At 35.3% G+C, this 24,948-nt stretch overlaps 1 protein-coding gene across 1 annotated transcript in view; it reads right to left on the bottom strand.

The window, feature by feature from the left end:
* The window catches only part of LOC118548991 (uncharacterized), a 376,392-nt gene that overhangs the window by 29,021 nt on the left and 322,423 nt on the right, over nt 1-24,948 (bottom strand). Inside the window, exons 6-7 of the mRNA XM_078059356.1 lie at nt 12,686-12,861; nt 5,552-5,619 (exon numbers count right to left, since the gene is read on the bottom strand). The gene's annotated coding sequence lies outside the window, so the exon portion shown is untranslated. The remainder of the gene's footprint in view (nt 1-5,551; nt 5,620-12,685; nt 12,862-24,948) is intronic.

The following is a 24,948-nucleotide window of genomic DNA, read 5'->3' as shown; positions in this document are numbered from 1 at the left end:
TAAAGTGGTGCATGGAAATTATATATATTTACATCATACACATAAGTATATATATATTTTCCCATATAATCAAAATGTCAAAAAACTATCCAAATTCCTCATTAAACTATAACATGTACAATATTTCTTTGAGTGAATGTGCCAATTGATCTTTTTAAAAAAGTGTGTCAAGACAGAGATACTACTTTGTTATACACTTTGTGTAAGTACATTTCATTCGTTCAACATAAAGTTACTGATCACCTACTGTGGGATGAGCAATACTCTAGATGTTGGAAATGTGCAGACAAATAAAATATGATCTATGCTTTACTAGAGATTACAGATTAGTAAAGTAGAATGGCCAGTAGGTAGAAAAATTGTGATATGACATGGCAAGCACGTGATTCAATGGAGTTATTAAGTTAGTGTGGATCTGGAGAATGAGGTAACTAACACAATGGGAAACTGAATGGCTGTCCTAACACTAGCTGTTAGTCTGGTTATTTTTGCCAGAACAAAATGCATTTATTTATAAACTTAAAAAAATTAATCTTAATTTTGCTCTCTCACAGCTTAGTCTTTGAAGACCCATCAGTAATACTCTTCCTGCCTTCCTTGTTCAAGTGCCCATATTTTCTTTTCTAACTCAACTCTAACTTTTGCCTCTATCATTTCTCTCCTTACAAAAGTGGATGTTAAGGGCATAGCCAAGGGTGAAGGCAGGAGTGGGGGCATGATAAAATTGGTGTGGTACAAGCAGATAGGTCTTTTGGTGCAATGACAGAAACTCAATTCACACTTGCTCAGGCAAGAAAGGTGATGTATCATCCCTCACAACCAAACTGTAATGTTGAGGAATATGCATCCTCTGCTAGGCAGCGAGGGGATTCGAATACTGACAGGATCCTCTCACCATTTCACATGCCTACTATTTTCACACCCACTTCTTTCTTCCAGACAAACTTCATATTGTGGAAACAAGGGCTCCTGGTAGCTTCCAGGCTATAATGAGGCCCTTTTGTTAGCTTCCACTTGAAAAACTCTTCAGAAAATTTTGATTAGATAGATGTGATGTGAACAACAAACAAGGAACAATGCCACCACAAGACTGGGGCTCTTGTTCAACTACCCAGTGGTGGAAAAGGAAGAAAGAACACATTTGAGAAGAAGGGGAATGAATGGAAGGTCAAACAGAAGCAGTCACACATACATGCTGGCTTTCAAGAAATGTTTACTGAGTTTTTACTATGGGCCAAGCATGAGACTTTGTGCCATAGTCTAATGGGCAAGAGTAATATTATTCAAATAATCTATAAATAAGCCTTCTCAATGGAGGACAGGGGCAACTGTCCTGTTTCAGGTGAGTTCCACTTTCCAGCATCTCCCCAAACCTGACTACAGCCAGCTTCACCAGGCTGGGGTTGGTCAGGAAAACAGACCCACTAGTATAACTCTTCCAAGAATAAAATGTTTCACTTAGAAATTAGGTTTTATATGGATGTTGGAAGACCTGGAGGGAAGATTAGAGAGTTGCCCTGGAAAATCAAGGGCACCGAAGCTGGAGTCAGGGAAGTTGGCCTGGAGAGTCAGGAAAGACCTCTGCCATCTGAAGCTCTGATATGGGTAGTTCTCATGGGCTCACTAAAAAGCTGCTATGATTCTCATGCCTGCCTACAAGTCTGGCTATCACCACATCCAGACAATAATATATTTAACTTCTCTTCAGCTGTCCAAACCTCATGCAACTTCCTCTCAAAGGGAAAAGGGAAATCTTACCCAGAATGAAATAAGGAAGGGGAGTTTGGGGAATGCAATTTCCCAGACCTTGGAAAGGTGTGGTTATGATGCTGAGTTGGCAGCAGACAGTTCATCCCAGCATCCTTACCCCGATGCAGATGTTACCATGTTGGCCAACACTTACTGATGACTAGCGCAGCATTTCATGTTTTCTCATTGAAGCCTTACAACAACCTTAGTGGTGGTTTGGGATAGAGAGAACAGCAGGGAGAGAGAGCTTTAGCTTCCACCTTTTACAGATAAGAAAACTAAAGCTAAGAGAAGGAACTGACCCATAGTTCCACAGCTGAAGAACAGTGGGGCTGTAGTTCAAATCCAAATCTCTGGCAAAGGAAACTGATTTCTGAACTGCACACAACACTGTCTCTCTAATCTATTCCTTATTTGATAAAATTGTTGCTTATGGCTCAGGGAGCCAAAGGCAATTTGTTCTCCCATACAGTTTCACTGAAGATGGCACTTCTAATTTCAATGACTCTTGTAAAAGAGCCATTTGGGGAGATATGTCTAGATGTATAAGGTTTAAAGTCCTAAAAGATAGATGGACTCCCAAAGGAAATTTCAGCAACCATGAGGAAAGCTAAATAGAACGTATACACCATGGATGGATTGGATTCTTTGTCCAAAATTATTTAAGGCAAAAAAAAGTATTTGGAAATTTTATCAATAGTATTAATGTTTTAAAAACTGGGAAATAATAATTCTGCTGGGCAATTTAAAAAAAATTTATACCCTTGTGAGTTGTAAAATAATGTGTTGAAATGAAGAAAGGTGCCATTGCAATGAAAATGAAAGGTTGTTATAATGGAATATGAGACAAAGAGAGCTTGTCAGGAAAAAAAAATGTACCAGTGGTTATCAGAACAATTTTAGAAAGGAACAGAGTAAAAGAGAAGGAGCAAAAGAGAGTAACAGAATAAGCAAGTGTGCGAGGGAGACTGTGTATGGAAGATTCAAGTAACACATCCTGTCCTCAAAAGGAAGTAATCTGTAAAGCAACAGTGTTCAAAGGGCTTAATGAAGAAGCCTTCAATCCCACTCTAGTCCTTCTGTATGATCTCATACTCCTCAAAAAATTCTGCTTGCTAACTTGGCTTCTAAATGGTTTGATATTAGCAGTGTGGTATCTTGTATAGTAGGAATGATCTTTTTGATTATTGGAAAGATGTGTTCCAAGATAAATACATATATCTGAAAATTGCCTTATAAATGTATTTCTGGTGCATATATAATCAGACTCATAACTTTCTCAAGATCTCAACGTAGAATTGATATCCTGAAATCCTGGACACAAAAAGCTGAGAGCCAAATACTCGGCCACTATGAAGACTCCATCAATACTCAGAAACCTCACGGATGTCATCATGATATGGCCTGCAGCCTTAGCTTCCTGTATCCACAAGAGAAAAATGCAGGGTGTATTGTGGTCCAGATGCAGATGAGAAAATTATGTCAAATACAAAAAAAACACTGAGAGTTAGTGTCCTGTAATTCTGAATTCTCAGCTTATATGAGGAAGGTGTTACAGGAATATCTCCATTTGGTATCTGTGATGATTTAAAAACCTGTTAAAAGAAAGTCAGCAAAACTATCCTCTACCTGAAGGATAACAGTTTTAACTAGTAATAGGTCCCCCATTTTAGGGGAATGGAATCAAGAAATGAAATTATTATTATTTTTCTATATTCATGAGGCACAATCAACAAATTATCTATGATAAAATGGTATTCTTTAATCTTTTGGGTCAAACTGACTGGTATTTGCACATCCTAACAATAAGCATCACCAAATGTGAGGTAATGAAACATAGCAATCTGCTAATTCCCAATTCTTTCACTCCAAATTTTGAGAAGAAAACAGAATGTCACTGTGAGAAACAAACAGGCTACCTTTAGTAGTTTATAGCCACTCAACTGAACTACAAAGAGTTCTCAAAGGAAATTATGTCTGGCTATTCTTAGATAATTTCTCCAAAGTCTTTAAGGTTCTTTTTATTCAACTGGCAAAAGCTATCTCATGCCAACCTGTCATCATTCTATCATCTTCCACCACTGAAATTCAAAAACTCTTGCTGAGATGGCTTAGAAGAAAACACAAAATTGTAAAATTTTCAGTAAATAAGCCCCCTAAACAGCAGTCAGACAGCACACTGTAAAACTCAATGCATCCCCAAGAGTCTTTTGCTACCTACTCTTAGGTTGGCTGCTACATTGTAGCTGGGAAAATGCAAGATATAATAAGTGGAAAGAGCCAGGTGGCATGGGGATTTGGTAAAGCCACTTCTCATTTCTGGAAGTCTGTGTGAAAAATAATGCCGAAACCAAAATCCAAAAGTGTTGGGTGGAGTGAGCCCAGTCTCTGGATATTTGGCTGTACATATTCAAAAGCCCCAAGCCTTCTGGCCAAATACAGTGTGATTGGCAGCTCATGGAGATGGCTGGGATGGAAATAGCAGGCATGTGGATCAGAGTTGAGGTGAGTAAACAAATGTATGGATCCCTGGAGAAAGAGTGTGGAGAGAGAGAAACAATATTTTGGCATTCAGGGAAGTTTCTGGATTCAGCACATCATGTTGAATAAAAGATAATATGTACTTGGCAATAGATATGAAACTTAATGACTCATTAGTTGAGATAAATCTGATTTCTTTTGAAAGAAATTCTATCTCAGGTTGCAGACTGAGTAATTATGTCAAGAAGCAATTTATTTTATTTATAATCAGAATGGGGATGAATCTGAATAGTAGCAAAAAGGAAAATGGAGAAATAATGAATAAAAGGTTTCAAAATAGTGGAAAAGTACTTAGGCAGGGGTGATAAACTGCAGAAGTGTGAGCATTCAGTTTGTAAACATGTTATACATGGCCCTGTTGAGTTGATTTTTATTTTATCTAAGTTGGTGTTCTCACCAGTAAATCTTCTACCAGTCAATTCTAAAATGAAAAGAAAAATACACACAAACACACATCCTCATTGCCATAAAAATTCAGACTTTAACAAAGGTATGCCAATATGTAGTAGAGTCTTACTGAATCAGCAGCACCTGATTGCCAAGTTTTAGGCACTTTTGTTTGTTCTGTAATCTGAAGTGCATGGTTTACACATCCATGCTGAAATATCTCTGAAATGAGGAAGTTATAATGGAGAAAGGCCTAAGGTGGTATAAACTTGGGTCCGAGAAGACATATGGACATGTTACAGAAAAGGAAGGAAAGAAGAAAGGAGGGAAAGAGAAAGAAGGAAGGAAGGAAGGAAAGGAGGGAATGAGGGAGGAAGGAAAGAGGGAAAAAAAAGAAGGAGAGGAAGGGAGGAAGGAAGAAAGTTGGCCGATGTTACTAATAATAATATATAAAAATATATACTTAGGGAATCCAATGTGTTATGATCCAGATAATTATGAGTTAGAATAATAGACTAGTAATAAATAAAGATTCCCCAAGGTATATGTGCTACACAAAGTGGGAAAATGATAGGGATATGCTCTGAAGAATGATATAGAGATAAAGACAATTTGTGTTGTAATGCAGTACCAGAGAAAGTTTCTATAAAGGCAGTGTTCTGGTCAGTGGACACAGAGGACTGCTTTGATAATGATAATCAAGTTTATATGTAACAATATATAGAGAACTGTACTCTATATAAACCAAATAAGAATGAACATATTTATAAATTCCGTATGGATTATTTTGAAAAGAACTGTTCAACTGTACGTTTGTTTCTCATCATACAAGAAAGATGACATTCAAACATAGAACACATTCTCATAGGCTTACCTGAGTTACATACAGTTCTCGGAAGGCTGGTGAGCTCTTGTTTTTTCTCTTCTGTGCAACAAGCTAGACTGGAAAGCAATGGATAGAGAGTATTATTTTCTAGGGATGGCCTTATATTTGCTTTTCTTTTTTAAAGGAGATCATCTGCAAATTTCAGTTCTTAATTTTCAGTATAACGTTGCTTGGGCATTTATTACAACATACCAGTGTGTATCTTAGAACCACTACCAGTAAAGTAAAGAACTTTTAAAAAACAAGAGATAAAAAGGCCAAAATCAATTAGAAAAATGTGCAAAGTTTATGAATTGACAATTCATAGGGAAAGATATACAAATGGCCCTTAAACATACAAAAAGATGCTCATATTTAATTTTTGTCCACAAATTCCAATTTTAATAATTTAACCTGAGGATACATCCCCCAAAATAAAAAAACATATATGCTCAAGGGTTTTCATTACAGTATTATTTACAATATCAAAATATTAGAAATGACCTAAATGCCCATAGATAGGACAGTGGTTGAATAAACAATGGTACTTTCATACAATGAAAGACTACCAAGCTACAAAGAGTGAATATCTCTATCAACTGATATCGAGGGATTGCAAGGATATCATTACATTAGATTTAAAAAAAATCAAGGGACAAAAATTTTCTATTACACTCTACCTTTTGTGTGAGAAAAAAGGCCATAAGTATGCATACATATTTCCTTATTTCTTTGTATCTACACTTGTGCTTGAAAACAAAACACTACCACCACCAACAAAACCTCTATTGACATTTTTGACATTCGGATGGAATGTTTGTGTCCCTCCAAAATTTGTACATTAAATCCTACCCCCCAGTGTGATGATATTAAGAGGGAGAGATGTCACATAAAGTATTTGCATATCTGTGAAATAGCAGATAGTGAATTTAAGAACACATTCATCAACTATTCCTTACTAATTACCAACTCTTGGTCAATATTTATGCTGATCACTAGGCATTCTTCCACCTCCCAAAATTCCAAAATGTTTAACACAAGTTCTTCATTTCCATTTATTTAAAAAGTATTTTTCATTTCCTCATTATTTTTTTTTTTCTTCTCTTCACTCCCTTTCTGAATGTCTATAATTTCATTCACCAGGATCATTTCTGACTGCTCATTGTAAACTTTGTTCACAATGGAATTATTTCAAACCCCAAATTCTTTGAGTAATATAAAGATCCCCTTTAAAATTTTTAGACATGGATTGTCTGTAGTTTTTGTAATAATAGCACAAGTTACTTGGGAATTCCCATCTGTATCCAATGTGCGGTGGACACCATGCTAAAGTTATTTATTTTTTTTTTTTTAAAGATTTTTTATTTATTTATTTGAGAGAGAATGAGAGAGAGCAAGCACATGAGAGGGGGAGGGTCAGAGGGAGAAGCAGACTCCCTGCCGAGCAGGGAGCCCGATGCGGGACTCGATCCAGGGACTCCAGGATCATGACCTGAGCCGAAGGCAGTTGCTTAACCAACTGAGCCACCCAGGCGCCCACCATGCTAAAGTTATTTTAAGTTCCTTTATTTAAAATTGAAAAAAAAGTAGAAGAGAATTAATCCTAAAAAGCAGCAATTGTATTTCCATAAACATCAAAGTGTGGGTATTCTTTCTCAACATTTTTTCTAGTATTTTTCTTTATTTATCTAGAGCCCAGCTCCCTAGACAGCTTCACTGGAGACTCAACTAATGTGGGGCTGGGAATGCAGACCTGCAAAGAGACCACCATGTTTCAGTATCATACAAACAGTGTAATGTAAAATAATCTAAACCAACAGATAGTTTTGAATAGTATGAATTTCAGGTCTATTTACATAGAAGACAATCATTCAAGGAGACCTAACATTATCCATAAACAAATATACTTATCCATATAAACATAATCAAACAATGCTGTTGATTATCCTCATGGAAAACACCAAAGGGCTTACTGCAATTCTTTTAAACTCTTTCCCAATTCCAATTGATCTCTAAAATAGTCAGGTCTCCTTATAGATCCGGGGGTTTGATATGAAATTGTATGGATACCTAAGTATTCAAGTATGTACTTTCTAATTTGGGGATATTTAGTATTCCTCCTTTGTATGGACTAAATATTTGTGTCCTGCCTCCCAAATTCACACGTTGAAGCTCTAACCCCTCCCCACCCCCCCAATGTGATGGTATTTGAAGATGGGGTCTTTGGGAGGTAATTGGGGTTAGAGGAGGTCATAAGGATGGGCCCTCATAATGGGATTAGTGTCCTTCTAAGAAAAATAAGAAATCCTTTCCACCCCCCAACTCTGACATGTGAGGACACAGTGAGAAGGCAGCCATCTGCAAGCCAGGAAGACAGTCTTCATCAGAAACCAAGCATTCTGGCATCCTGATCTTGGACTTATAGCCTGTAGCTTATCTTTTCATGTTTTAAACAGGATCTTTGCAGAAGAAAGTTTTAATTTTTTTTTACATCCAATTTATCAGTGTTTCTTTTTATGGATTGTACTTTTTTGTGTCAAGTCTAAGAATTCATTGTCAAGCCCCAGATCCACTCTAATTGTGGATTTGTCTCTTTCTCCTTTCAGTTCTGTGAGGTTTTTTTTCCTACTGTATTTTCTCTATTATCTAGTGCATACATATTTAAGACTGCTATGTCTTTGTGGATTGGTCCTTTTATAATTATACCATATCCCTCTCTGTCTCTGGTCATTTTCTTTGTCCTGAAGTCTTATATTAGTATAGCCACTCCTGCTTTCCTTTGATTAATATTTACATGATATATCTTTTTCCATCCCTTTACTTTCTACCTACCTTTTCAATTCTATTTGAAGTAATTTTATTGTCAACAGCATATAGTTGGGTCATGTTTTTTAATCCAATCTGCCAAATCTCCATTTTTTAATTGGCATATTTAGATTTTTTACATTTAGTGTTGTTATTGATGTATGTAGGGCTTTAGTCTGCCATTTTGTTTTTGTTTGCTCCTTCTCTTTTTCATTTCTCTGTTTTATTTTTCATGCCATCCTGTGGGTTACTTGAACATTTTTTAGAATGCTATTTTGATATATCTATAGTATTTTGAGTATACCTCTTTGTATAGATTTCTTAGTGGTTGCTCTAAGTATTACATTACACACACACCACAGTTTATGGTTGTCCTCATTTTACCAGTTCAAGTGAGGTACAGAAACCTTAGCTTCCCTTACTTCTTATTACTCTCACCCATTTATAACATAATTATCTTAAATATTTCCCGTACATATATTTAGAACCACATTTGACAGTTTTATAATTTTTGCTTCAACCATCAAATATAATTTTAAAAAATCAAAAGGAGAATAAAAGCCAATTATATTTACTCATGTTTTTGCTTATTATGTTCTTTGTTCCTGATATTTTTAAGTTCCTTCTCATATTGTTTTCCTTCCTGTTTAGAGAAATTCCTTTTTAGGGTAGGTCTCCTGGGACAAGTTCCCCTAGTTTGTCTCACTAAGAGTAAATCTCTCTTAGTAAGAGATATTCACTAGCTGTAAGATTGAGTTGACAATTTTTTCCTATAACACCTGAGAAATAAATACTGTGCCACATTCTTCTTGTTTCCATGCATTCTTAAAAGAAGTCTGTCATTCTAATTGTTTTTCTCCTATATGTGAGGTGTTATATTTCTCTGACTGCTTCAAGATTTGTTTGTCCTTAATTTTCAGTAGTTTTAATTTTGATGTGCTATGACATTGATTTCTGTGGGGCTCATTCAGTATCCCAAATCTGCAGGTTTATATCTCTTACCAAATTTGAGAAGTTTTCAGCCATTATTTCTTTGAGTATTTTTCCAGCCTTGCCCTCTTTCTCCCCTCCTTCTAGAACTCCTATGACATTAATATTAGATCTTTTGTTATAATTTCTAAGGCCTCTGAGGCTCTGTTTATTTATGTTTAGTTTATTTAATCTCTGTTGTTCAAATTGAGTAATTTCAATTGTAGCTATCCTTTCCTTTGTCCCTTACTCTCTGCTGTTGAGTCTTTTAATTTTGGTTATTGTATTTTTCTGTCATAAAATTTATATTTGGTTCTTCTTTACAGCATCAGTTATTTGCTAAGACCTTCTAATTTTTCATTTGCTTCAAGTATGTTTTTAGTTGCTCACTGAAGTATTTTTATGATGGCTCCTTTAAGATACTTGTCAAATAATTCTAACATTTTGGTCATCTTGATGTTGGTATCTTTTGATTATTTCTTTGCATCCTCCTGGTTCTTGGTATGATGAATTATTTTCTATTATAACCAGGACATTTTGGCATTATCTTCTGAGACTCTGGATCTTATTTAAATCTTCTGTTCTAGCTAGCTTTCTCTGACACTGTTCTGGCAGGGAAGGGGGGCAGTTCATCATTACTGTTAGGTGGTGGTTAAAGTCCAATTTCTCACCTATCCTCCATTAACACAAGAAAGAAAGCTCCTCACTAGTGCTGGGTGGGCTTAGCTATTGTGAAAGTCCCAACTTTCCACCAGGGGTCCTCTGACACCACCCAGGAAACAGGGGAAGGGATGGATGTCTTATTACCCCTGGTGGGAATGTAAGTCCAGGCTTCCTAGTTGGTCTCTACTGACATCTGAGGGTTAGAATGAGGGCTTATTAGTGGCCTGCAGGGATGAAAGTCCCAGCTCTCTACTTGGCTCTCCCTGACATCACCAGTTGGGGGGTGTTGAGGTGCCTCATTACAACCTCATGAAGGTGAATTTTAGCCTCCTCGCTCAGCTTTTACAGGTGAGGGTTGGGATGACACTGCAGGGTTTTATGTGGTATTTGGCTTCAGTAGAGTGATTATAATCTAAATGCTTTCTATATGATCATATAGTTTCAATGTTTAAAGGATCTCTAAAAATTATATAGTCCACTCCTTTAATTTTACATAAGAGGCCCAGAGGAAAAAACTATATTGCCTATGATCATATTATCTAGTTAGTATCAGATACTGAATTAAAACATGTCTTTGGAATCCCACTTCAAGGATCTTTCTCCTCTCTGAGGCACTTTATATAGCCACAGTTAATTCAGGGGATAAAAGAGTACCACTGTAAATATTTAAAAATTATTTCTATTTTTTAGATAACTATGTATGTGTAAATTTAATGGTTGAAACATAAATGTTTCATTTTATCGGGGCGCCTGGGTGGCTCAGTTGTTAAGCGTCTGCCTTCGGCTCAGGTCGTGATCCCGGGGTCCTGGGATCGAGCCCCACATTGGGCTCCCTGCTCCGCGGGAAGCCTGCTTCTCCCTCTCTCACTTCGCCTGCTTGTGTTCCCTCTCTCACTGTGTCTCTCTCTGTCAAATAAATAAATAAAATCTTTAAAAAAAAAAAAAGTTTCATTTTATCAATGTAAATATGATGTTACATTAAAATCCCAAAGTTTCTTGAGCTATAATTTCAATAAAAATTGGTGTATTCACATGACCTTAGATATTTCTTTTCTTTTCTCTCTACAGATTTCCCCAACACAGCCTTGACATTTGCTTCTAAAATACTTCACTCTTTGAAGTTCAATAGGATAGATGCTATTATAAGTAATGTTATCTTTTCAAAGCTTTGCCTTAAAATTGGCTCATTTTTTATAGTTTTCAGTGGCGTATGTCATAAGAGAAGAATATGAGGTATATTTAGAGTTTATGGTGTGCCCCCTGGTAGGGGTCTTTGCCTTAGAAAGAAACATTTATTTAGTCCCAGATAAGAGGAACATGATTGAGGTGTTACCTTTAACACTAGGATTAGAGAATTGGTAACCATCCAAAATGGATAAAAAGGCTAAGTCTACCAAATTCTAAAACACTTTTTATAGTAAGGTCTCCTCACTTAAAAGTGTCTCTTCAGTCTATGCCTACTTTTCAGTGTTGGGAATTAGAGAGAATGTGAATTTATCTTATTGATAGTAATTAATGAGAATTCTGTCTATGTTTTCAAGAGGGACTCACGAAATCCAAACAGAAACATGAAATAAAAAAATAATATTTAGCTATAGAAAAGAAATTAACAACACAAATATTTTAAGATTTAACCATCTACTTTCTTGTAAATAATGTGCTGTTTATATTAGAAACCCAGACTGTGGGCATGATAGAAAGTGTGGGGTGAGTAGAAGCAATAAACTACTACATTGTATACAAGACAAAATAGTACATTAGATGTGTAATAGTAAGAAAATATGAAGTATCATAGGAATAGAGTATGAAATAGAAATAATGTTTTATAGGGGCTTATGAACTATAACAACTAGAGCAATACATTCATTTGTATGAATCAGATCATTACATAATATTTCTGTGTATACATAATAATTTTAGCCTTCTATTATTTAAGGCTTTACAACATTTAGGTGATTTACAATTCTCATTTTAATATGAAAATCTGTAATTTAACACAAGTATTATAATTACATAATAATATAACAATCTATTGTATTATTAATATAATAATTTACTGAGTACTTACAATGAACTAGTCACTGGACCAAGTACTAAAAATAAAACTAATCACATCTTTTTGATGTTTATAGATTCATGACATGACATAGATTTGCAAATGTGCAAAATTATAATCAAGATCAAGTGATATTTGTTGTAAGAGTAATACAGATCATTCTAGTACAGAAGATGAAGGATAACAAACACTAACTTCCTTTGAACTTCTAATTTCAAGCACAAGGCAACATGTAAAAATACTCCACAGTTAGAAAAACCCAGGAATCTTGTTTCTACATTTAAAGTCTAACATGGAAGAGAGGATGATTTTCCTAAATTTGCACATAAGAAAGAAATACAGGCACACAGAGCCGGAAAAAAAGTTACTTAATGTTAATCTACTTTGATAAAGATTTATATTCCTCTATGAAACCAGATGGTAAAGATTATATATTTTGATATAAAATGGGTAAATATGCCATGATGGAAAGAAAGGATTATGGAGAGAACTTTGATCTATGGAGGTGCTAGAAACAATTAAAGATATGAAAGAAGTAAGTATCACCAGTCCCAGATGGAGTTCCTGTGAATTGGACTAAGTGTTCCAAGACTGTTTGACAAGTCCTCTAGCAGATGTTTTTAATCTTGGATGGAGAGCCCAAGCATTACCTGGATGCATGAGAAAGGCTACTTTGGAAGTGATGGCAGGAAAGGAATCAGGATCTTGACTCTGGCTCTTCATTTGGATTGGTCTTCCAGGCACCAGTGTCTATCAGCCAAAATCCACTCTTTGGTGATTATCTCAGTAGGATGCGTAAGAAATGATGTGGGTCATCTGAGATCATCTGAAGGATATAATAAGGAAATTAAACATGGTTATATATTCCCTAAAAGTATCCAACAGTGAAGTTTCACACTAGAACAAACAAATTAAAAGAAATGTAGATTTAAAAAAAAGAAAGAAAAAAAAGAAATGTAGATTAGTTGTTTTTGATAGGGGTAGACTTACAGCCAGTATGTCACCCATTTAAATGGCAGAACAGAGGACATCTCCTCTTGACCTAAATATTTTGGACATCTTAGAATTTAATTTGGGTGTACTACTGGAAAACTACTATCAGAAAAAAAAAATCTTGGCAGGACACAAAATGGTGAGTTGTCTATTATTGCAGTCTAGAGTTTAGATGCAACCTAAAAGCTCAAGAAAAAGATGATTTTAGATTCAATGATGTCTGCTTATTAGACAACAAACAACAAATAAATAGTCATTTACTTTCATCCTATTGGGTAATTTGAAAATAAGTATATTTCCAAAGATAGGGAAAATGATCAGCAGATTTTCATTCACACTTCTAAAGTTTTTTGTTAGCATCTTCCAAATCTCACTTGGCAAAAGTCAAATATATTCTCAGCTGAATGCAAATGTGCAAAAATCCAAAAAGAGTTATTTGCCAAGAATCTCTTTCTCCCTCCTTCCTTCCCCCACTCCCTGTCTCTCTCCTACTCTCTCACTCTCTCATTCTTACTCTCTTTTTTATTCCAGACACTTCCATTTGGAGTCCTAGAGAAATAAATATTTCAGAGAGGAATTCCATGCTTTCTTTGGAGGAAAAATTCCCCAAGAGTTCAATAATGCTCTATAGAAACAGTTAGTGGTGGGAGGCCTTCCCTGCTAAATTTAAAACAATATTATCAGGCATGCCAATTAAAATCCTTGTGGGATTGGGTGTGGTGGTAGAAGCAACTTCAGGTCACTTCAGAACACAGAGAAAATGTTCAAAGCAAACCTCTAATTGAAATTGGGTCTCTTTTCCTCCCATCTTAATAGAAAGGATGGTACATTCTTATATCCACTTTATTGTTGATATAACCTTAAAGTTTTGGCAACATGTCCCAGAAAAACTGACCACATCCCCACCTTTTATTCCATGAAAGATGGGGAAATGCTGATCTGGATAAGTTTCTGAGGAGACAGAGAGAAGGTTCGTGAACCTTAGCATTATTACAGTTCTCAAAGCAAAGTTGTTCCAAGAACAAGTTTAGATAGAGGGAGAGCACAATTATTTTCCATTTTAGAATTCTATTCCCTAAACTTTTGTATGACTGACCACCCAGTATAATAAAGTATTGTTATAGCATAAAATGGGTGGCATTCAACTTTTTATGAATCAATATAATTTAATAACATGTCTGGTAAAATAATTTGATACATAAAGAAAAAGAGAAAAAACTATTGTATTTCCATAATTATAAGCAATTATTTATTTTTACATTTTAACATTTCCATAATTAGTATGCATTTTTTATAATTGATGCATACCTTTGTAGTGGACTTTTTAAAAGTAGACTTTTAAAGAAGGTGTTAGCAAATCAATGATGCCTTTTTATGTTATTTCAGATTTGAAAAAGTGCATTATTTGCTATAAAATGATATTGTCTAATTTTCTATGGATTTTATTACTCTGCTTCTCATATCTATAATATAAAAAGACTGTGAAAATCAAATGGTAGCTATTACATGATTAGATTTGGAAGACTCTCACACACACACACACACACAATTATGAAGTAAGTACTATATCACCTTCTTCAAACATCAAAGAAAGCTACTACCCAACACTTCAGATTATAAAAGCAGGCCACAAGCCAGACTGTTAGTCCATTTGGATTGATAACAAAATACCATAGACTGGGTAGCTTAGAAACAAGAGAAATTGGTTTCTCAAACTTCTAGAGGCTAGAAAGTCCAAGATCAAGGCCCTAGCAGATTTGCTCTCTGGTGAGGGCCAGCTTCCTGGTTCACAGCTAGCTGCCTTGTCACTGTAACCTCACATGATGAAAAGGGCACAAGAGAGCTCTCTGGAGCCTCTTTTCTAAGGGCACTAATCCCATTCATGAGGTCTCTATCTTCTATCCTTATGCCCTAACCACTTCCCAAAGGCCCCACCTCCTAATACTCTCACATTAGGTATCAGGATTTAACATATGAATTCTGGAGGGACATGAACACTCACACTACAGCAGCCAGTGAGAAGCCAAGTTAGCATTTTGGACAACAAATAGGCAAAGTCTAAAGAGGCAGACGTCTTCAAACTATGCTGTGTTGTTTCATCTCAAGTATTTCTCTTCTACATTGATATAAAGGCAGTTGTAGAGAATATTTAAGGTAGGTTGAAAGAGTCACATTTGCTAGGTGAATCCATGGTAAACAGTGGCTTGAAGTTGAGTTATATTCCTGTCTGGAATTTTCCCTCTACCCCATGTAATCCCACCACTGTCATACTGGAGTAACCGAGTCTATACTTAACAGATTCATTATTTCCCATCTGACCTAAGGTTTGCCTGGTACACTACCTAATATGGACTGAGTCTAACAAATATATACTTACATATTTGTAGATTTAAAGTCTTATGTTGGATTTTTATATACCTGGGGAAAAATGGACAAATAATGCATACTTATTTCTAAAGAGTATGAGATGAGATATTGGACTCTTGAACAGAAGTTCTGTGGGGTAAAGGGTTGGTCATGGCCAGGAAGAAGACATGAAAATGTCCAAGTAGCCTTGGGAAATTATTCATTAAATCACTCTTCACTCTATAAAATCTAGTCAATATTTGTTGCTACTAAAAAGGAATTACAGTTCCTAAAAACATTAAACTCCTTCTTTTACTGCCTGAATTTGAGATAGATATTTCACACTGTGCTTAAATTGGGTAAGCCTCAAAAAGTTGGGCAAAATCTCCTTAATATACATATGAATTTGGATAAGACTTTAATACACTGGTAAGTATTTTAAGGAAGTGTGGAATAAACTACCCTTAAATATTTTTATAGTAGAAAAATAATCCTATTGTTCAAACTACTGCAGTTGGAAAACAAGAAACATCAAGAATACAACAGCTTGGAAATAGCTGAATTGCATCCCCAACCATCTTAAATGCCTGGAGAAACCAGGAAGTATTGCTCCAAAGTGAACAGCTTCACCAAGGATGCCAGCCAGCACTCTCCCTCTTAGATATGGGCTTTGGAATCAACTGTGAATAAAAAATCCTCAAGCTATAAGATCTCACTTAGGGCTGGGGAGGAAAGTGGTGGAAGAGAATAGTTTGGAAAAGATGGCTTTCATTTGGTGGTTCCTTTTAAAATTCGGTATTTCTTAATGAAATTACATGCAAATAAGTACAAAATACTCATATGCACATACAGATAGAAATTTCAACTAAAAGACTCTTTATGAGTCTGTTCTCCATGGACTCATTGTAATCTTTATACATCTTAGACCACCTTTAAATATCTGCTTCCTTTCCCTTCACTGCAAGCCCAGATTCAGGTAGAGTTTAGGCCTCTGGGCTTTTCCATGGAGGTGAAATTCCTCTGTCAGCCAAGTTCTGAGGCACTTGACAATGAAATAGTCCTGACTAAATGTCAGCACTCTCATTCCCCTCAATTTGACTACAGATATTTGTTAGGTAATAACCAGCTCCCATTCATGTACCAAAGCTGGTTGTCTGACTTCTACAAAGATAAAATCTTGAAAATATAAACAGTTCTTTAGAACCTGGCCTGGTCTCAAATGAGAAGTGTATCTGGCTGTTAATACATTTTCTAGCACCAGACAGAAAAGTCACATCAGTCCAGCCATGTCTGAATTATCTTGTCAGGATTTCACACAGACAGTGGAAACTTTTTGTACCTCATAAAATTGTAACCAGGCTGATAAATCTGTTTATTTTCCTCTAAGTGTGCCCTGGTTTTCATAATACAGACATTTTGTAAGTGTGCTAATGAATGGCAACACCCTCATCCGAATCTCAATCTTCATACTTTCTCTGCCAAGAAATTTGTTTTGTGAATTTTCAACTTTTGTTTTTCCACCACGAAAACTAACCATGAGACCTGGCTTGAAAGCAGTTTTAGCAATTTTTTTTTTTTTTTCAAATGCACTTACTTTGATAGCTGAAAATGACCTCGAAGAATGATTAATACCTTGTGGGGGTCGATGACATAAATCTGCTCCAGTGGGCCCGATGCAAGTTCTCTCAGAAGGAATGTTACAGCTATATTGCTGTGGAAACCTGGTGACACTGAGCAGACCACACCAGATATAAAATCTTCAAAAAGCATAACTACTTAACCTGGACTTGAATTTATACGGACTTGACTTGTTACCAAAAAAATGCAGTGAACTCTTTTCCCTAGAAACTGCACAATGTGTTGCAATACTACCCAGAAGAAAAATCCCTCTCCTTTAACAGTTTCAAATGTGCTAACAAAAGAATGAGTTACTTTCTGATGATTTTAATGTCTTGGGTTCCTTAAGCCTGTTTTTCTCCTATCTAAGGGAAGAATGGGACAGTGAGGGCAAGGGGTGACAGGATAAAGCAGGTATCAGAAATCTGTCAAGCATGTGACTACACAGGACACTGCAACAAAATAATATGTTTGGTTAAAATGTTTGTGAGGGCCATCTTTAACGTGGTTGGCAGAATAATTTTATGGGAGTCTCGTGTACATAAATCAACTAATAAAAAGTCAATTCAATGCTCCTACCTGACAAACTAAATAAATTATGAATTAAGAAACATTTATGGTTTTGGTGACACAGGTTGCTTATCATAGTGGTTAAGAATGTGACCTCCAAAGCCAAGTCATGGGGATCGAAACCTTGAATGACCATAAGCAAGTTAATCTCTTCATGCCTTAGTTTCCTCAACTGTAAAACGAAGATAATAATAGCACTTACTTCACAGGGTTATAATGAGGATTTAACAACTTAAGTTTTGTAAAAAAAAAAAAAGAAAAAAAGCCTGGAAGAGTAGCTAGCAAATGCTCAATAATATTTGTCGTTTTAGATTCATATCTAAATTATTTTATCATCATATCTAAATGATTTATCATTCATATCTAGTGATTCTATCAACATCAAATATTAACTGAATGTAAATATATTCATGTGGTGAGTGTTGAATTTAGATAGCTGATTTCATACTTGACTGTTCAAAGAATAGTCTCACTATTATGCCATGGTACATACATACATGTGCTTAAACTTTCATCCAGTGAAGCTGCAAGAACCTTAATAGGGTGGAGATTAGAATCTTAGAGAGGGAAGAGATTTTAGTTGTAATCCAATATGATTTTCCAGAGTAGGAAACCAAGATCCACAGAAATTAAGTGGCTTTCAAGAAACATAAATTAATAGCAGAGCTGAACCCTGAATGCAGGTCTTCATATTTCATGTACATGCGTACAAACAGACAATTTGTAATTTTTTGATGGTGTGTTTCAGTCATTGTGTTATAAAAAGATACTTGTCCATTAGCATGGGAATAATTATATAATTACTTCTTTTGATTCCTATCAAAGACTCACCATTAAGAATGACAGATATTATTTATATTTGTAATGTCATGATTGACATTTACATAATTATTTAAAATAGAAAATATTTGCCATAGTCATACCGTAAATAGTGCTAGTATGAAGTGTAATATACAGTATAAAGTTCAGACAACATTTAAAAATAAAGCTCTGTATGTTGAAAAAGAGAAACAAATACTTTTATTTTTCACCATGCTGATATGTTTTCTCATGTAAAGTTTATAACAATCTTATATTATTGAACTTATTTTATGAATAAGTAAACTGAGGATCAAAGTTATTTAGGTAGTTTTGTCCATGATCACAAAATTAGTGAGTGGCCCAGATGAATTCAAAGCCAGATCTCTGGCATCAAATCCTACACTATTTCCAATATACTGGATGAGTTTATTCCATATGTATTTATTCAGTCTTCGCTTTGCCTTCTAAAAATATAAAGACTTCTTGGAGATGATTTTTTTGCATGGTCCAAGTCTTTTTTAAATGATAAATGAAGTTCAATTGGATGATTTCCTTTTTTGCTCGGATTTCTTTACATAAGCAAAGGCTTCCAAATCCTTGCAAATGAGTATAGTTTGAAGCCCCACACTATGGGCATCACTCAGGAGCTTAGAAATGCAGATTCTCAGCTCCCAGTACAGATTTACTTAATTGGAATCCACATTGTAACAAGCTCCCAGATACTATATATGTACATTGAACTTTGAAAAGCATCAGTCTAAATCACTACACACTTTTAAAAATGCTGCTCAACTGGGCGCCTGGGTGGCTCAGTCGTTAAGCATCTGCCTTCAGCTCAGGTCATGATCCCAGGGTCCTGGGATCGAGTCCCACATCGGGCTCCCTGCTTGGCAGGAAGCCTGCTTCTCCCTCTCCCACTCCCCCTGCTTGTGTTCCTGCTCTCGCTATCTCTCTGTCAAATAAATAAATAAAATCTTTAAAAATGCTGCTCAACTACCCAGTAGTGGTGTTAGTAATGGTGGCTTCAGTACTGTTGTTTTGCAAACTAAAGAGCATTTATTTTTTAACTGAAAAGTTGAATCAATATTTATTCCCTTTCTAACTTCTTTCCTCTTCAGTTTATCTCAAGCTTTGCACTTGCAAATTAAAAAGTGTCAATTAAGGACATCAGAGGATTTCATACATCTTTAAAAATAATCAAAGTAATTACCAGATCACTGGGGTTTTTACAAAGATTCCAAAACATCTTCCAGAGAACTGGGAAGATAGGAATAATGGAACATCAGTCACCTTAATTGTTAACATTTACAAATTTCTAAAATGGGAGAGGAAATTTCATATACATCATTGTATTTATGTTTCACACAATGAGGAGAAATGGTAAGATAACTGAATACTCCAGAAATTGAGGTATATGACAGACTTTAACATCAATGCACTTCAATTAGGAAAATTTCCTTTAAAAATTGCTACTTGTAGAAAGTGCTTACATGTCATATAGTTTGCTTTTCACAATAGTTCTATGGGCTAAACTTTGTTATTCCCATATTTCAATAGAGAAATGAAGACCAACAAAGATGTTGAGAAGATTAATGGTGCCTTGAATTGCTATTATACTGTTATAATGGATTAGATTTAGCTGTCTGCAAGCCTATGTTCTTTCTACCTTGTAGATTTAGTTCAGTGGGGTTTTAAAAAATCATTTAATTAAACAAATTTTTTACACTCAAAATATTTGAAGCCTGCCACATAGACCCAGTAGAAAGACATGCTTTTAGCTATTGTTCTGATCACTCAGCTTATAATTTGATAATGCATTTGAGTATAATATATACTGATGACCAAATATATTGCACCAAGTTAGTGTTGAATTTCAAGAATACGAATATCCTGGGGTCTGGTATATTGTTTGGATAGGTACCCTTCCAAACTATCTTCTGTGATAAAGTTAGCTTTCCTTCTTATTTAGGTGTTATTTATCTCCTGTTCCTCATTCTCTCCTGTGGAGAGAAAAGACAAAGAACCTCGTACTGAGGCTTGAAGATCTCTGACACTTTAAATCTGTCTGGAGAAATAACTTGAAAAGTAGAAAAGTAATCAGAACACAGAGTGGTATGAGAAAAATTTGGAGACCTGTTGATAGAGAAAATAAAAGAGTGTCAAATCCTGCCGAGAGATCATATAAGATAAGGATAGATTGCGTCTGTTTGAATTTGAACATGGAGTGGTGGGGGACGTGAAAGCAGAATGTAGAGGAAGATGACAGGCAAGTGCCAAGTGAGAAGGTAGACATAACAGAAGGATGCAACACTTTTGTGTTTGGTGGGTGCATTCCCTAATAATGTCTGGGCCCACCAATTTGGACTCTGATATCAGCAACAACTAGATATATATATTTATATATGATAGATATATGTTTATTTGTGTGCACATTTGTTAGTGCTAATCTTTGGTAATAGCCTTACATGCATTAGTGATTACTGAGTCTTACAAATGTGTATGTTGTTGATATTTTGATTCCTCTTTACTTCCCTCCTTATGCTACTTGGATTGCATAGCATAAGGAGGAAGGCTGGAGCTGACGGTAGTAGAAAATGAAGCATTAAGTGGAAGAGGATGTGGAAATAAGAGAGATTAATGAGTTTAGTTTTCCAACTTTATTCTTTTTCAAGATTGCTCTGATTTGGGGGATTCCACAAGCATTTTAGGATGGATTTTTAAATTTCTTCCAAAAATGTCCTTGGGATTTTGATACAGATTGCCCTGAATCTAGTGATTACTTTGGGAGGTACTGCCATCTTTACCATTTGTTGAAAAGAGTCAGTTATTCTTAATGGAAATTTTAAACTATGTTTGAATACTGATGCATCATTCAATTAAACTATCTCAATTTATCAAATACTTAGTGAGTATCTACTATGTGGCAGGCATTATTTTAAGTGATGGCAATTAGAGCCAAGACAATTAAGCCAAGGTTCATGATCTATTGGGAAGATATTGCAATAATCAAGATTGTAGGTCAGATCATATGGGCAACAGTGGAGAAGGTGAGAAGTGGTTAGATTCTGAAACTCTTTTGAATATATAAGAGAACCTGCTAATGGACCAGACATGGAATGTGAAAGAAGGAGGGGAGTCAAGGTTGACCCCAGAGCTATTAGCTTGATAAAATGACAAGAAGGAGTTGCCATCAAATGAGATGAGGATACTTTGAGTGGAACATAATTTTTGAGGAAAGATCATTAATATGGGTAAAAGATACCAGCTACATATGAGAAAGGTAGGAGGATGGAAGGAAAGGTGTAATATTAGCATGGTAGTACAGTAAGAGAGTGAGCTTACTTGAAAATATCATGGTTATGTACACATTTGAAGTTGTGACCGTGAATCTGACACCAACCTGCCAGATGTGTGATTATTTCCAGCATTGCCCAGATGTACACATTCAGTAGAGCAGAAGATGGATGTTTGGGCCCATTTAGGATTGGATTGTGGACAGTCAAGTATGACTGAGGGAGGAAAAGACAGTGAATAGTGGAATTTGCCAATGAGGGTTTATAGTAATGAGCTATGCAATCCAAGTAGCATAAGGAGGGAAGTAAAGAGGAATCAAAATATCAACAACATACACATTTGTAAGACTCAGTAATCACTAATGCATGTAAGGCTATTACCAAAGATTAGCACTAACAAATGTGCACACAAATAAACATATATCTATCATATATAAATATATATATCTAGTTGTTGCTGATATCAGAGTCCAAATTGGTGGGCCCAGACATTATTAGGGAATGCACGTATAAAATCAAATATACTTGCAAAGTTCAAGCTCATTTTTATTTATTCTTTGTGACTAGTAGACTTAATAAAAACTTCTTACAGAAATAAATTGTCATTAAGTATAAATAGCACATAATCTTTGAATTTGTGAATGGTTCTTTGCTGCTATTATTTAGTCCTTTGATTCTCATATGTAGATTTAATTTAGTGATTAATTGAAATGTGTGAGGACAGCTTCTGTTACCTTGGAAGCTTTGTGGGATTTGCATGCTACTTCCAGACAGCTGTATCAAATGTGGATTTAATCAGAACTCCTTATCCTCCATTTTCAAGAAAATTCTATAGGAAATTATCAAGCTTTCCTAGTTCCAATGCTTGATTGGCAGAAAGAATTAAGTTTTTTATTTTTATGGCTTCAACATTTCATTATGCAAGGCCTTTTCTTAAGTCAGTTGCCTAAGACACAGCTAAATCTAATGAGTTATAATCATCAAACAGAGACCAACTAGATCTTATAACCTCCACAATACTAGATAGAAAGAAAGAATGATGGGTAAGTTTGGATAAAGCTACATTTCCCATAATCATTAAAACTTTATCAGAACCAGATTATGAAGATCTAGATACTACTTCATTTCTCTCCTAGGGCATTTAAAGCTTATTTATTAAATCATGGAAAATACTGTCATCATATATCTGTTAATTCTGTGGACTAGATTAGTTTGTGTCAAATTTCTCAACATCTTATCTGGTTCCAAGTTTGTAATGCCATCAGTTCTCCTCTGTTCGTGCAAGAAATATCACTGAATATAAGGGTCATAAGAAACATATTTTCTTTTAACATTTCTGCTTCATATGGAGGTATTAGACTGGTTCTTTATTTTGGAAGAAGTCAACTAACATCATTCTTGGATATCAAGTATATTTAAGGCAGGAGGAATGATATTTGGACTTGTCTGATGTTTCCTCATAATTAAATTCAGGTTGTGGACTTTCAATAATATCTGTGTGAGGAGATCAAGCAATCCTCAAAGCAAGTATGAAACTGAATGAAATATAAAAAGAAAAAAAATGAAGTATTTCAGGTACTTCAAAGTGACCAAAGACACAACAAAATGCAATGTGTTTACTCCTGAAAAACTGCTACTACAATGGGGAAACCTAATGGCAATTCTGTGGCCTTTCTGCATGGGGATCCTTCCAAAACCACCTAACTCCACCACTCCAGCTCAGGCCGCAAAATCCACAGCTTTATGAGTGGTGGATGAGAGCTGACTGTTCAACGTTGATGGCAAACATCAGCAGCTTTATTGGCAAAGTTGGTGGACCCATTCAAAGGAGGGGTAAATGGTATCCCTCCTATACCAAAGTCAATGGCTCCCCCCATATATCAGCAGCAAACAATTGGAATTTGAAATAAAAACATAAATCCATTGACATTAGTATCAAAATATATGAAATACTTATGTACACATCTAATGAATTATGTGTAAGGTCTATGTGAGAAAAACTAGGAAACTTGATGAAAGAAATGAAAGAAATGAAAGATTTAAATAAATGGATAAATAGTCTAGAAGTGTTATGGATAGAAATGTTAAGAAAACAATTCTTCCCTACCTGATCTACAGATTTAAGGCAATCCCAATAAAAATCCCAAGTTATTCTGGGGATATCAACAAACTCATTCTAAAGTTTATATGGAAAGAAAAGAGACGCAGGATAGCTAACAGAACACTGCAGAAAAACAAAGTCAGAGGACAGATGCTACCACTTCAAGAATTACCATAAAGTTACAGTAATCAAGGAGGTGTGATATTTATGAAAGACTAGACAAAGAGATCAGTGGGATAGAACAGAAAGCCCAGGAACAGACATACAAACAGACAAAGGAGCAAAGGCAATTCCATAAATAATAGTCTTTTCAACAAATGGTTCTGGAACAGTTGGACATCCAAATGGAAAAAATATACCTAGAGACTTACATCTTTTAAAAAAATTAACTCTAATGGATTTTAAACCAAAATACAAAATGCAAAACTATAAAGCTTCCAGAAGATAACAGGACAAAATCTAAGTGACCACGGGTTTGGTGATGAGTTTTTAGATACAACACAAAGAGCACTATCCGTGGAAGAAAACTTTTGATATGTTGGATTTTCTTAAAGTTAAAACGTTTGTTCACAGTTAAGAGAATGAAGAGCTAAGTCACAGACCTGATGAAAGCATTTGCAAAATATATATTAGATAAAGGGCTTGTATCCAAAATATACAAGAACTCTTAAACCCTCAGCAAAGATGGCATATAAACACATGAAAAGATGTTCCACATCTCAAGTCATTAAGAAACTGCAAATTAAAATAATAATGAGATACTACTACACATCTATTGGAATAACTAAAATCCAAAACACTGATAATAACAAATGCCTGTGAGTATGCTGAGCAACAGGAACACTCATTCATTGCTGGTAGGAATGCAAAATTGTACAACTATTTTAGAAGACAGTTTGACGTTTCCTACAAAGATAAACATAGTCTTGCCATATGATCCAACAACTATGCTCCTAGGTATTTACCCAGTTGAGTTAAAAATTTATGTCCACACAAAACCCTGCACTAAAAAGTTTATAGCAATTTTATTCCTAATGACTAAAAACTGAAAGCAACCAAGATGTTCTACAATAGGTGAATGGATAAACAGACCACAGTGTATTCATAAAATGGAATATTGTTCAGCAATAAAAATAAATGACCTATCAAGCCATAAAAAGATATATAAGAAATTTAAATGCATATTGCTGAA

The sequence above is a fragment of the Halichoerus grypus genome, chromosome 12 (assembly GCF_964656455.1).
Source record: "Halichoerus grypus chromosome 12, mHalGry1.hap1.1, whole genome shotgun sequence".
Classification (NCBI taxonomy): domain Eukaryota; kingdom Metazoa; phylum Chordata; class Mammalia; order Carnivora; family Phocidae; genus Halichoerus; species Halichoerus grypus.
Note: the sequence above shows the minus strand (reverse complement) of the source record. Positions and strands in the feature narration are given on the sequence as shown.